The sequence below is a fragment of the Python bivittatus genome, unplaced genomic scaffold (genome assembly GCF_059951505.1).
Source record: "Python bivittatus isolate LINGU-HERP-01145 unplaced genomic scaffold, Pbiv_v1 ctg000660_np1212, whole genome shotgun sequence".
Taxonomy (NCBI): domain Eukaryota; kingdom Metazoa; phylum Chordata; class Lepidosauria; order Squamata; family Pythonidae; genus Python; species Python bivittatus.
Genome location: NW_028277092.1, coordinates 253,047 through 265,809, shown reverse-complemented (window position 1 = coordinate 265,809; position 12,763 = coordinate 253,047). Strand labels below are relative to the sequence as shown.

The following is a 12,763-nucleotide window of genomic DNA, read 5'->3' as shown; positions in this document are numbered from 1 at the left end:
CAGGCGCGTCCCGAAGGGGAGGAGCCGGGAGGGGACTGCGGGGCGGACCGCAGTCTCCCGCGAGGGGGCGTAGGCCGCGCGCCGTCTGGTCGCGCAGGAGACGGTGACGCACGCGTGACATCAAAGCTGCGGGGCGGGGCCACGGCTCGGCGTCGGCGTGAAAGGACCGGCCGCGAGAGGGCAGAGCGGGGCGTCCTCCGCCGAGGCCCGGCTGGGCCCGCCCCTCTCGGCGGCCGCACCGCCAGGCCCTCCGTAAACACCGTGTCCCTCCGCCGCTCGTGGGAAATAGTCCCGCCCGCCGCGCGGGTCGTGTGAACCCGGCCCGCGTCGCCGCAGCAGCAACCTGCGGGGCTGGCCTGAGGCGACGCGGGGACTCGGCTGGCCCGGGGAGGAAGCGCCCCGGGCCTTCGCTCCTGGCCGGGGGGAGCGGCCTTTGCCTCCGGGGAGGGCCGGGGATGCCGCGGCCTCTCCGCCCCGCGCGCTTCGGGCCGAGAGAGCCGCTGCCCCCGCGCGAAGCCGGCGGGCCGCGGAGGATGCCGCCGGGGCCGCCCCCGGGCCGCTCCTCTTAGCCACGGCTCGGGCAGCTGCCGCGCCGCGCCGGGGGCGCCGCGCCTATTCCGCGCGGCCCGGAGCCCGGCGAGGAGGGCGACGGCGGCGGCGGGCGGCCCCGGGGTCCGGCGGGGCGAGGCCGCGCCGCGGCTCTCCCCGGCTGGAGGCGCGCCGCCGCCTGCCGGCCTGCCCCGTCTTCCCCGGCGGCTCCCGCGCCCGCCGGCCGGCAGGAGGCCCGGCGCGGCTGCCGGGCGCCGCCCCCTCGCCCTGCGCCGGCCCAGGCGGAGGGATACGGGCGGAGCGCCGGCGTCGCAGGCAGGCAGGCAGGCAGGCAGGCAGGGAGGGGAGACGGCGCGGCCCTCCCCGCCTCGGCTCGGCTCGGCTCGGCTCGGCTCGGCCCGGCGATTGGTCCGCGCCGCCGCCGCCGCCTGCCGCGCTTCCTCGGCCCGCCGCGCCGGGCTGTCCCGCCCGCCCCGCGACGTCTCCGGAGCGGCCGCCAGGCGAAGGGAGGAGAGCCGGCCGGAAGGTCCTTCCCGGCGCCGCCTGCCGCCCATGCGGAGCCACGCGCGCCCGCGGACCGAGGCTTGAGCTGAGGCCCTCGCCGGAGCCCGCAGGTGAGCGGCGCGGGGACGGGGACGAGGCTTCCGCGCCGTCGGAAAGCGCCGGAAGCTGGCGGCGCAGCTCTGCGGGCGGCCGGGGCGAGCGGCGGGCCCCGACGGCCGGTCTCCGGGGAGGGGCGCTGCTGGAGGGGCCGGGGAAGCGCGGCCCGCGCCCGGCCGCCGCCGCCCCCGAGCCGCCCTTCTGGAGGGGGCCCGGGCGCCGGGATGGGCACTGCGCCCGGTGCCCGCCGGTGCCCCGGCCGCGAGGGGCGGGCAGCCTCGGCTCCGGCGCCCTCCCCTCGTCGGGTCCCGCGGCAGCTTGGCCGCGCGAGGGTGCGGGGGCCGGCCCCTCTGCCGGCGCCGGCCCCGCGATGCGCGCCCGCCCGCCCGCCTGGCAGTCGGCGGGAACGGCCCCGGCGCCCGGCCCCGGCTGGCGGGGCGGGTTGGAGGGAGGGCGATCCAGTCAGTTTTCAGCCCGTCCCGGCTGCGGAGTGCGGGACTTCGGGGCGGACGCCCCGCGTGCGAGGTCGCCGTCCCTCCCCCGCGGAGACCGGGCGTTCCTGGCAATCGGCTGCTCGGTGCGCCGCCGAGTGGGAGCCGCGCCGGTGGCGGCCTCCGCGGGGCTGGACCGGGTTCAGGTGCCGGTCTTCCCTGATGGGGTCTGCTTGACCCCGATTTCTGAAGAAGCCACGGATAACGCCGTAACTCAGGTAGCTGAATGCCATTGCTGGTGTGGGGACCTAAGTCGCAAATAATGGGCTGCCAATCCCTGCTGTGTGTGTGAGAACGGTGGCGTGTAACTTACGAGTTATCACGTTGCATTATAGTTCATTTAGTAAGCTGTGGTTAAACCATGGCCAGCATTTGAACCCCTCTGACTGTTTCTTAGTTTTAAGATTGATGAGCGTTTTTGGCCCAGCAGTACAGCCGGTGCGGGTGCGGTTAATGTACCGTTCCTCTGTATGTCCTGCCAACTCCCAAATGGGGTTGATTGAGTGAATAGCGCTTCAGTCAGCCGGGGTGATAAGCATGCTGTGTGAACCCAGGCTCTGATGCGAAGGTTTCCCGGTTCTCACAGAATTGTAAGTTGCTTTCTAACAGTTTTCCTGTGTGTGGGTTTTTGTCGCTCTCCTGTTGAACGTGATGACTCTTTGAAGCTGGCTTTCTTGGTGGAATATATTTATTCGCGGTTAAGAGAACTGAATTTTACTCCGTTAAAGCATTTCCCCAAGTTTGGGTGACGTATTGATCCACAGAGAGACCACCCAGGTTGGTTTGACATGCCAGGCTTATTTAGGGTGGCTGGTTTGGGTGCCATGCAGAAAGAGGGACTGGACCCCCCAGGGCGATGCCGTTTGAGGACAGAATGTCCTGCGGCCTTGGCCCTTGTACTGCTGTTCGATTATGTCCCTAAACCATGGCCAGGTTTCTTACGAGTAAGCCTGTTGTGAAACCAGCCACTGTCTTGGAAGGGGTCTCCCATCTTCTGGGTGTGGCCACTTCTGTCCCCTGAGTTGGGGGGCCAGCTGACGCCTCTGCTGCCAGCGTTTAAATCCTCGCTTGAGATGGGAGGGTGGTGCCGGAGGGCAGCCACCCTGGCGGTGGGGTCTCCGGCAGGCAGCAGGCAGCGTCTGGTCTGTCGGCCGCTGAGGCTGGGCTCTCGTAGTGCGTCGGTGAGCCCAGACTTGTAGCCTGGCCCGGCGCGTGAACACGCCAACTGTGCTGGTCAGACTCGCATCCCTGGCAGGAGTTGGGGGAAGGAGGGAGCAGGCCCTGGACTGGGAGAGTTGGGAGGAAGCTTGTTTTGTGGGGAGGGAGGAGGGAGGCAGGTGACGCTGTTCAAAGCGTGATGGGCATGGTCCGTGAATGGTGGAGGCATTTTTGCCATTGCCCGGCTCTGGAATAAGTTTGCTTTTCAAGTGAAATATGACTGATTGCCGTGATGGTTTTGTTTTCACCCTTTCTCTTTGCTGTCCAGGCATATGCGGGCACAGCTGTGCACGCACACTCACGCGCTGTCTAGGACGGATGGTTCCCACAGCTGGGTTCCCACAACTTGTTTAACTTGGTTCCTGAATGAGTGCCATATGCTGAACCATCAGCTGACCAAGGAGGTGGTTCACACTGAGCCAGTTAAATACGTTGTTCAAATCCACTGACCCCGTGTTGCACTTTTTTGCCTGCGACTCTCCAGTTTGGAACCGGCAGCCGGCCTTCTCCAGGATGCTCCTCTGTAGAGAAATGGGGCACTAGCGTGTCTTCGAGGAGGGCCAAGCCTAATTGTCAGAGCAGAAGGAGGTCCCGTGGGCTGAACGTCTGATTGCCTCGTGTTAAAATGGCTTGGATGTGGCTGGCATGCATCATTTATTCCCGTTACATAAGTCGAGAATTTGCGCACCACCTGAAAAATCTAGTTCTCCGTGCCATAGGAACAGTCGCTTCAGCTGCTGAGTGAACAGTTGAATGCCAAGTCAGCGATGGGCATCTGATGGGATGGGCAGTTGCTTTGGTTGCCCACCCTTACATTTGGGCCAGCTTTCTCCAAGGAAGGGAGCGTGCTTAATGGTTTTGCCGTTGGCTGTGCTTCAGCTTCCCGCAAAACAAGGCTGTCTTAAGATGCCCGCGTGTGAAATCTCAGCCTTCTCCATCACCGGGTAACTCTGGGAGGAGACGTCGTTTTGGTCTCTTATTTGGAATGCGTGCTTGAATTGCCTCTTCTGGAAGGTTTTGTAAGCGTCCCATTTTCGGGCTCCTCTGTTAATCAGGATGGCTGGAGCTTGGTGCGAGTGCTGAGTTTCAGATCTGGCTTACCAGGAGAAACCTCAGCAGTTTCGGTACGAAGGGAAGGGAGAAAAGTTTGGTTTATGCAGAAGAATGAAATTTTGGTGCGGTTTGGGCCATTTCAGATGCTGGTGAATGTTGCTGTGAAGCCCCAGCTTGTGGGAGGGAGAAATCCTTGCCCAGCTTTGCTGTACAAGTTTTCTGTCTTTCTAACCCGCCCCCCCAAAAAGTCTCAAGTGGTGCAGCTGGCCCTGCACTCTCCAGACCCCACTACTGCATCTCCCTGGGTTGTGCTGGGGTGGAGCAGCGGCCTCCGAATGAGCAAGGGGGCCCAAAGGCACTGCGCAGCTCTTTGGGAGCATTTTACAAGCGCGCACCCATGCATACACCACTGCCACCCGCTGTCTTGCCCAGTTGTTGCTCTCATTATTCCCCACCCCCCAGGCCTGGGAGGAAGCACGGCTGCCGTCTTCCCAGACTGGCAGAGGGTGCGGGCGCTTCCAGCCAACACAGCCTCCTTTCCTGCTCATCGGTGCATCTCTAGCTGTTGCCCATTTTCCTCTGCCCTGCCTTCCCTCCCTTGGCCCCATGGCTGCTCCCCTTTGGACAGTGCTTGGGTTGGCAGGCCTTGCCCAGGGCCTGGCACCTCTCTGTTCTTCCTCCTCCTTTGCTCCGTTATTTGCGCTTCTATGATTTGCCATGTTGTCGTGTTTGCTTTTGAAACTCTTTTATGGAGGGCGGTGCTTTTCCTCAGTGGTGCCAGCTGCCTGCTGCTCGGAAGGGCAAAGGTGGAATGAAAAATGAGGCCAGAAACACCTAATCTCCCACTTCTCTGTAGCCACAGGAGAGTCCAGTTTCAGGCTTATCTCTTCTTTGGTTGCAATGAAAGTATTTGGCGTTGTCCTGCCTTCTGCTGTTGTGACCCTGCTGCCCGGTGGAAGGATCATTTGTTGTGGTGCTCAGGAAGGCTCCATTGTGGCCTGTGCAAAGCTTTGGAGAGAGAGTTAGCCGCCTCTTGAACCTGGCAAACAGAGACAGACTTGGCAGGGCTGCCGAAGGGGCGAGAGACCTCTGTGAAGCTGAATCTGGCTTTGTCTGGTCCTGGAAGAGCGCAAGGAGCTCATCTCCCCAACTCTGTGGGCAGCTGTAAGAAACCACGGTTTGGGGTTCTTGACTGTGCTGTGGTTTTTGAGTTTTGCCTTGGGTGGATCGACCTTGAAAGTGATGTTTTGTGTGTGTGTGTTGCTGTTGTTGATTATTTTGTTTTCATGGTGAGCTACAATTTTCTCTTTTTAATGGTTCAGTTCAGTTTTAATTGTTTACTTTTTAATGGTTTAATTCACTTTTTAATGGTTCAGTTTAGTTTTTAAATATCCTGTGTAGATAGAAGAACAGGCTAAAAGTAAATCTAGTCATGGTGTCCAAATATCTGACTTTGCGCCTCATGCGGCCCTGCGGTTTCCTTAATCCTAGTTTGCTGAATAAGCCACGGTTGGGTGAATGTGTGTAATGTTACAATGCTTTAGAATTCATGCTTTAAAAACAGTAGTAGCCTGAGTCACGTAATACACTAAGCCAAAAACATACAAATCACGCGATGGCTTTATGTGTTGTAGGAAGCCGGTGAGTAACTTACCTAAGACCTGTAGTAGTTGCACAGCCAGGAGACACAAGGGACAAACTCCAGCATGGCCTTCCCGAGCCCAGCTTGCTTTTTCCAGCAATGTGGTTGAGAAGTCTCGGGTAGAAGAAAGCAGAAGGAGGAATCTGAACAGTTTCAATGAAATCACCCGCAACGTTAGCAAATTTGGATGCGATACGATAAAACCACAGTAGTGCTGCCTTGTTCCTTAATGTTGCAGTCCTTTTCCCCCTAAAATCTGGATTACTGGAGTTTGGGGTTTTTTTTGGTATACTGTCCCTCTGTTCAAGTCATGATCTGTTGCTGGTCTGTGGTCCAGGGCTCCAGAGCTCCGGCAGGCAAGTTGATCAGTTGTGATAACCCTTCCCAGCATCGGGCAAGAGGGAGGGGGCTGGAATGGGTGCTGCTCCTCCAGGTGGGGTGAGACTTGGAGGGCGCTGGTGGGAGCCTGCTGCTGCTGCTGGGGTTCACAGATGCTGAATCTTGGGGACGTGAAGGCAATGGTTATCCTGCCTTTGCCTGTCTCTCTAGGTCCCTGGCCTCGGAGTTCTCTAGGAGCTTTGGGGATCTCCTCGTTCTAATCCAGCCCCCCCCCAGCCCCCGGTCCAGGGCCAGGCCAGTAGTGCAAGATGCCAGAATCCCCCCGGGAAGACCATTTGATCTCTCTCTTCTCGTAGCTCCAGTGAAAGAAAGGCCATCAGCTCCTGTGGCAGATGCTCAGAACAACTTCTACTTTTGAGACGGTTCTTTAGCTCAATTTATCCATCCATTCATTATAGCCCATCTACATGCTGGGTCTCCTGTTCAGCCCCTCTTCTTCAGAGGGTTTGTTTAGCTTTGGACGAGTCCTGTTTGCTTCCTTGGGATAAAAATTCTGCACGTTACCTATGAGCGATACATTTTTCTGTTTCCCATAAATCTCTTGCCATTCAGTGCTTTGACCCCCCCGCCACCCCCCATGCTGCAGATCAAATCTATTCATGTGATCCTAGTCCTGTACTATGTACCAAGATTTGCATCTCCTGACTGGATTGTAAATATTTGTACTAAATACTAAACTTCCAGATGAAGGAGGTGAGGGACGTTGTTCATGGCACCCTGGTAGGTGGGTATGCAGGGACCCCAAGCCCCCGTGGCCCATGCCTGCTCTCTCAGGGGGACCTTTGCATTTGAATGGTTGCTGATGGGTGCTGGACCATGGCAGTTCTCTAATGTAGCTGTCACTCGGAAGCACGGAGTCATTCCAGTTTTCAGCCAGTTCAAGGTGAGTCAGTCTAGCACGAGCGTTGGACATGGGTGGGGAGTCCTCCCTGGAGAAATTAGCACCTTAGCAGCATAGCTCTGATCAGCCAGTTTGTCCTCTGTGCAGTGCTTCTTGGTCAGGAATCTGATGTCAATCAGCTTTTCAGCATTCTTTTCAAAGGGCTGGTCAACCAAGTTGCTATTTTACAATGAAGGACTGAGGCAACTGAGTGAAGCCTTTGGACTTGAACCCTGCTGTGGTTGTGCTCCTGGGGAAGCTGATGCCAAGTCCTCTCTGGGCTCGGCGGTGCTTACACTCAGGTATGGCTTCCCCCTTAAGCCTAAGGATGCTGGATGCCCGGTTCCCCAGTTGGGTTTTGTAGAGAATGAGGCTGAGAGGGCTAGAAAGTAGGACCAGTCTGCTGCTTATTATAGGCCTGCCTGCTCATTGGGCAAGAGGCATCGTTGTTGGCCTAAATTTCTGCTGTAGTAGCGACCTGCGCAAAGACAAATATGTTACAGCGGGGTACAAGTTGAATAACCGACTACAGTGGCTCCTGCGCATTAATTGTACATGCTGCTCAGCTGTTAGGTGCCGAGGTCCAGCTTTTCAAGGCAGGCCAGGCATACGGACCTGAACTCTTTAAGATCCCCACAAGGGATGGACTTGAAGGCAAGACTTTCCGTCACGCTCACGCCTGCGTTGTCACCATCTTGTCAGGGTTATTATCTACTGCCGCTGCTGTCCTCCTAGCGCACGACAGACAAGATCGATGCAGGGAGCAAGGCGGGTCTCCCTAGCCCAGGCTCAGCCTGCCAAAGGAGGAGGGCGAGGAGGGGGAGGCTCTCCCAAGAATTTGTCCCCAGCCCTTCTCTGAGATAAGGAGACTTCACCCCCTGATTGAGACCTCTCCCTTCTTCCAGGAGGACTGCAGAGCTCTTTGATATCATTCAAGCCTTCATGTGGCCAGTGGACATCTTGCTCCTGTAGGAGAAGAAGACATCCTGTTCCTCCATGGGAGAACATAGCCTTGGCCTTTTGCCTCAGATCCCATTCTCTGTTCCATTAAAAATAAGCAAAGATATGCGTAAAATATTCGTCTGAGTAATTCCCGCTGAAGTCTCAGAAGTTGAGAGCCACTCTTTGGAGACCGGTTGGCCCTGTGTTCCCGGCATGGGTGCTCGCCTCAAGCACAGCACCGGAGGCCGCCTTGGGATGGCCGTGCAGTTTCCTTAGCAACGGCACAGAAGCGGCTTGCGACCTCTGCCTTCTGCACCAGCCGTCTCCCGTCCAAATACTGTCCAGGCCCGCTTGCCATCCCAGCCCAGGCACTGCCCCTTGTTGAGCCTCAGGGGTTCTTAAAGCAGCCACCCTACCTTCCCGTTTTGTGGGGAGCACCATTCTACAAAGTGAAGAAATGGAGTACAAAATAATAAGCCCAAATGAATAAACAAAGAAACAATAAATAAAGGCTCGAGATAAGGAAAGAGTAAAAGGAAACATAATTAACTCTAATTTATGCCAACATCGTTCCTTATACCTCTCTATAACTTTATATCTTTGCTTCCACCAATCCATAGGCCGCTTCAGGATCTTTTGCTTTTTAAACTTTTTGTCACTTCTTCAGGATCTCATCACCTCCAGCCAGTCAGTTTTCTGGGTTGTCATCTTCCTCTTGACCCATCCACTCTTCTTTCCTATACTTGTCCTGTGATTCAGCACTCATTAATTCTCTCTGAAAGATCAAACCACCTCAGCTGACTTGTTTTCTACTGGTATTTAGGCAACATTCCTTCGGCACCCATTTATTCTTGGCTGGGACGCCTCTTGCCTTATCACACGCACTTCTTAAGTACTATCTTCCCTCCGCATTCAATGTAGAATTTTAAAATTTCTCTGCACTGGTTCCTAACATAACTTGCTTGAATCTGACCTCCAGCTGGAAAATTCCGTCTTCTGGTTTCCTGGAAAAATCTGGTACTTGTTTTGTTTGTCCTTAATAAGAGTGACATCTGACTTGCAGAAGTGAAAGGAAGAAAGAATTAGGAACTTCTTTGCTGGATGGAAGGGCCGCTGCCAGAGGCAGGAGGGGCCTTGATTTTCCAGTGGCTATTTCTCCTGCACCCTTTGCAAGGGGGTGGGAATTGCCAGCTGCCTCAGTTCCTTGTGGTAGTCGTCTGCCAAGATGAAGGTCAGTTTTATCCAGGCCAACTGTTGGACGAGGTGGTTGGCTGCGTTTGGCGTTGCTTCCCTGCCTAATATTATGGCCATGCTTTGGATCTTTCTCAGTTTGAGACGAATAAGAGCTTGGCTTGCTGGGTTTTCATTGAGGGTCTTGGTTTTCACAGAACTGGGCTGATATTTATGAGGACCAATCTTAGTTTGCCTTGCAAATGTGCGTGAGGGGCGTCATACACAAGTGGTCCAGGGTGCCCATCGCCAGACCCTGCTCCAGTTTAGCCAGCAGAATCCCCAGTTGGGCGGATTTGGGCTAAATTTTCTTCCTGGTGGCAGTTTCTTTCTTTCTTTCTTTCTTATCCCCAAAATGAGTGTCATTCAGTGCACAGAAGAAACAGCTGGTCCCTGTTGGTTTTCCAAAGGCCTCATGTGGCAAGGCCTTTGTGACACATACAAGATCCTGCTCTGCGTGCCTGTCCGGTGCAGTCGTGACAGGCCTCAAGCACTGGCTTTTTCTTTTCATGTGGTCCCCGTGAAGGGGAAAAACAGGGCAATTGGTAGTCATTAGAAGAAGATACGGGGGCAGCCAGTGTCGGAGGCTTTGCACTTGCCAGGCTCCAGAAGCTCAGCATCTCTCTGGTCTGGTGGCAGGGGGCTTGGCTTGGCCCTGGGGCTCAGGCAGACGCTCTCAGATCCCCCCCCCCGGCACCCAGAGACCTTCTAGGTAAGGCTTGACTTGCTCTCCAGAAACCACGAGAAGGAGGCTTGCCTGAAATGTTGAGACCTGAAATTCCTCTGTCTGGACAGTAACACTGGTTGGTTCTTCCCCCCTTCCCCCACTGCCTTCCTTTTCCTTTGGTGTCACAGCTGCTTGTTTTCAAGGCTACTCACATTTTAAGCTCCCTGGGAGCCTTTTCACCTGAAGGGGGGGAATACTGGCAGGGTGAGAGGGTCAGTTGCACGATTCTTGGAGTTAGCTTGTGAGTGCTGAGTGCAGGAGTTCCAGAGGAAACCTGCTTCTCTCTGCGGCTTGCTCTGCTTTTCCCCGCTTCCTGATTCTGTGGGCCCAGAGATCCACAGGAAGGGTGTGCGCCTTTCAGCCAATACGAAGGCCAGGCTGTGTCGCCAGCTGGAACCAGCAGCTCCACAAAGAGCTGAACTTTGGCTGGTCGCATCTCTTTCCCTCCTCTTCGCCGCTGGAGAGAGATACCCGTCCTCCTGCGTCGTCAGTTGCAATGCATGCACTGATGGCACCATGGAAATAATTGGAAGCCGTTCCTCAGCCCTGGAGAGCTGTGATCAATGCCACTGGGACCAGGGCTGCCCCTTAACCAGAGACAGAACTGAGGTTTGTTCCTTGGGCTGCAAGTTCCAGAATTGGCCCCTCCATTGAAGAGCTCAGTTTCCAGAGGACACCCGTCTCTGAAGGCCCAGAGGGACTTCCTTGAGGAGCACCTTCCCCTCTGCCTCTTTCGAGGCCTCGCCTGCTCCTTAAGGAGACTGAGGACTCCCCGACACCCAGCTGGGCGGCCCTCCCTCTCCTGGCAGCCATTGAAGGACCTTGGGCTTTAACTGGGTTGTGTAGCTTTGGTCTGCTTATTGTTTCACAGCTGTGGCAATGATGCATTCAGTCGCTAATTTGCATTAGGAGCTCACAAGAGAGATAAAAACAGTTGGCCAGCAAGGTCACGGCCTGGCCGGACCCGCGGGATCTGGCGCTTGCCTTTGACCGGCTTCTTTCGGTCAGTCCTCAGCCAGCCAGAAATGCACCTTGGTTAAATTTGGGGGCCCCTTGATTTAAGATGTATCCCTTCTTTTTTACTTTTTCTTTTTATAGATAGAGTCCTCCAGATGGTGCCCAACAGGAACTCCACAATCTGAATAGGAGAGGCGGGAAGGGACTGAGAGGCTGTGGGGTCCACTGGGGCTGGGGGCTTTGGAGCAGTGATGGGTTTGGAAGTCTTTTCCGTTGTTTTGCAGTGGGACACTGGGACTTGTGAGCCTTTGGGCACAGGGGTTGAATGATGGAGAAGCCACCAGTCCAAGGCTTGAACCCTGTTCTGGCCACAGACTCACTAGGTGGCCGTGGAATTTGCAGTATTAACACTAGCCTGTCCTGCATGGTTGTGGTTGGCAAAAAGTCATTCGTGAAACTGGGAAGCATCGGCGTGGGATGGCAGCTGCATCCCCCTCCCCCCTTCCTTGGTTGAAACTCAAGAGAGCTCTACTTGATTGTGTATTGCAAACAGTTGTGTGCGTGCTTCTGCTGCCGCAGCTGAGCTGAGCTGAGCTGAGCTGAGCTGGCTGGCCGGCTGGCAGACGCCTGCACCGAAGGGCCTGTGAGGGCCCCTTATTTCAAAATTATGATCCTCCTTTCTCCCAGTATGGCGGGCCTGCAGTTCTGGAGGGATTGCTTTGCGGAGGAGGAATCTGGCTTGTGTAATTTAGGTGAAGTTCTGGAAATTCCTGGCCAGAACCAGTGGCCGTGGGTCAAAAGCATGTGTCCTGTGGAAAGAGCACGTTACCCTGAGCTTGGATGGCTGGCTTGGCTTTGGCGAAAATACCTTTAGGTACACGGTACATCATAAATACAGTAATAGGCTTCTTCACTTGCTGTCTTATGTAAGGCATCTTAGTCACAGAGCTCAAGACGCTGCCTTGCCGGTGCATTGCGAGAGCTTGTGAACGGAGGCAGGCAGGAAGGAAGCCATGGACGACCTTGGCTCCGACCAGCCATTCCACCTCTCTTCTTGGCTGGAGCTCGCTTTTTCTACAGAGGTCAAGGAAGGTGAGTCTCTTTCGAGCATCTGTATTGACAGGTGGAGCCATGGACAGAATGGCAACTCGCAAGAGATGGCCTTGCCATTTTGTATTTATAAATGGTGATTGCTGTTTTTCATAATGCAAAAACAAATTATCTGATTTTTCTTTCTCATCCTTTTTATCCTGGCTTATTGTTCCCCCCTCTAACATTCTCCTTCCTCTCCAAGAATTTCTGATTTTATAGCACCCTGAGAGTTTCTGTGGGAATTTTGTTTTAGTCACACATTTAATGAAAAATAGATGGTCAGATTTTGGGTAGGAAAGATGTGAAAAGGTGAGAATTGAATGCTTTTTTGGTCAGTCTTTTCAGCTTTTAGAATTGAGTTTGCAAACTGGCAAACGTTCAAAGAAACATTGCTGCAAGTTGGGTATGACTTTCAGATATTAAGAAATAGATGCTTCTCGGTCTGCAAGGCAGAAGAGGCTGGGCTGTCAGAGCAGTTTCCTCGGTGGATTTGAGTCACTTATAAGCCTTGCTCAAAAGATGGGGCCACGGAGAGGCCACAGAACCCAGGGACACATTGTCTTCCTGACCGTTCCCAACCCTTTGTCTGGCTTTACGCTTTCACTTTGCAGGTGAAGCACAGAAGGCAAGGGAGAGGGAAGGGAAGTCCTCTTTCTGCCTGCTCTGTTTGTTTGGCTCCAGCTGGTTGGTTTCCAAGCCTTGATGGCTCATCCTGAGGCCTGTGAGTTCACAGGTGGTTCACCGAAGGTCCCGGGTGAGCCCAAAGGGAGCATATTGTAGCTGAAGGGATGGCCCGCCCACAAAATAGGTTAGGGTCTGGAAACAGGCTGGACCAGATGCCAGCCTCCTTTATCGTGTTGTGGGGAGACTGGTTCTTCCACGATATCCGTGCTGCTGTGTTTGGGATCATTGCAAATAAAGCAGCCCCTTGGGTGAGTGGCATCTTCACATGACGCTGGAGTCACCTCACCTCCTTAATGCCT

At 55.3% G+C, this 12,763-nt stretch overlaps 1 protein-coding gene across 7 annotated transcripts in view; it reads left to right on the top strand.

Annotated features, from left to right (window-relative positions):
- The first annotated feature begins 377 nt into the window (after positions 1–377).
- Positions 378–12,763, top strand: part of MEF2D (myocyte enhancer factor 2D) — a 97,157-nt gene continuing 84,771 nt past the window's right edge. Inside the window, exon 1 of one of the 7 annotated variants that reach the window (XM_088151089.1) lies at positions 378–1,163. The gene's annotated coding sequence lies outside the window, so the exon portion shown is untranslated. Of the gene's footprint in view, positions 1,164–1,626; positions 1,859–12,763 lie in introns of those variants that run through there. The other 6 variants (XM_088151090.1, XM_088151092.1, XM_088151082.1 and 3 more) reach the window with 6 other exon arrangements.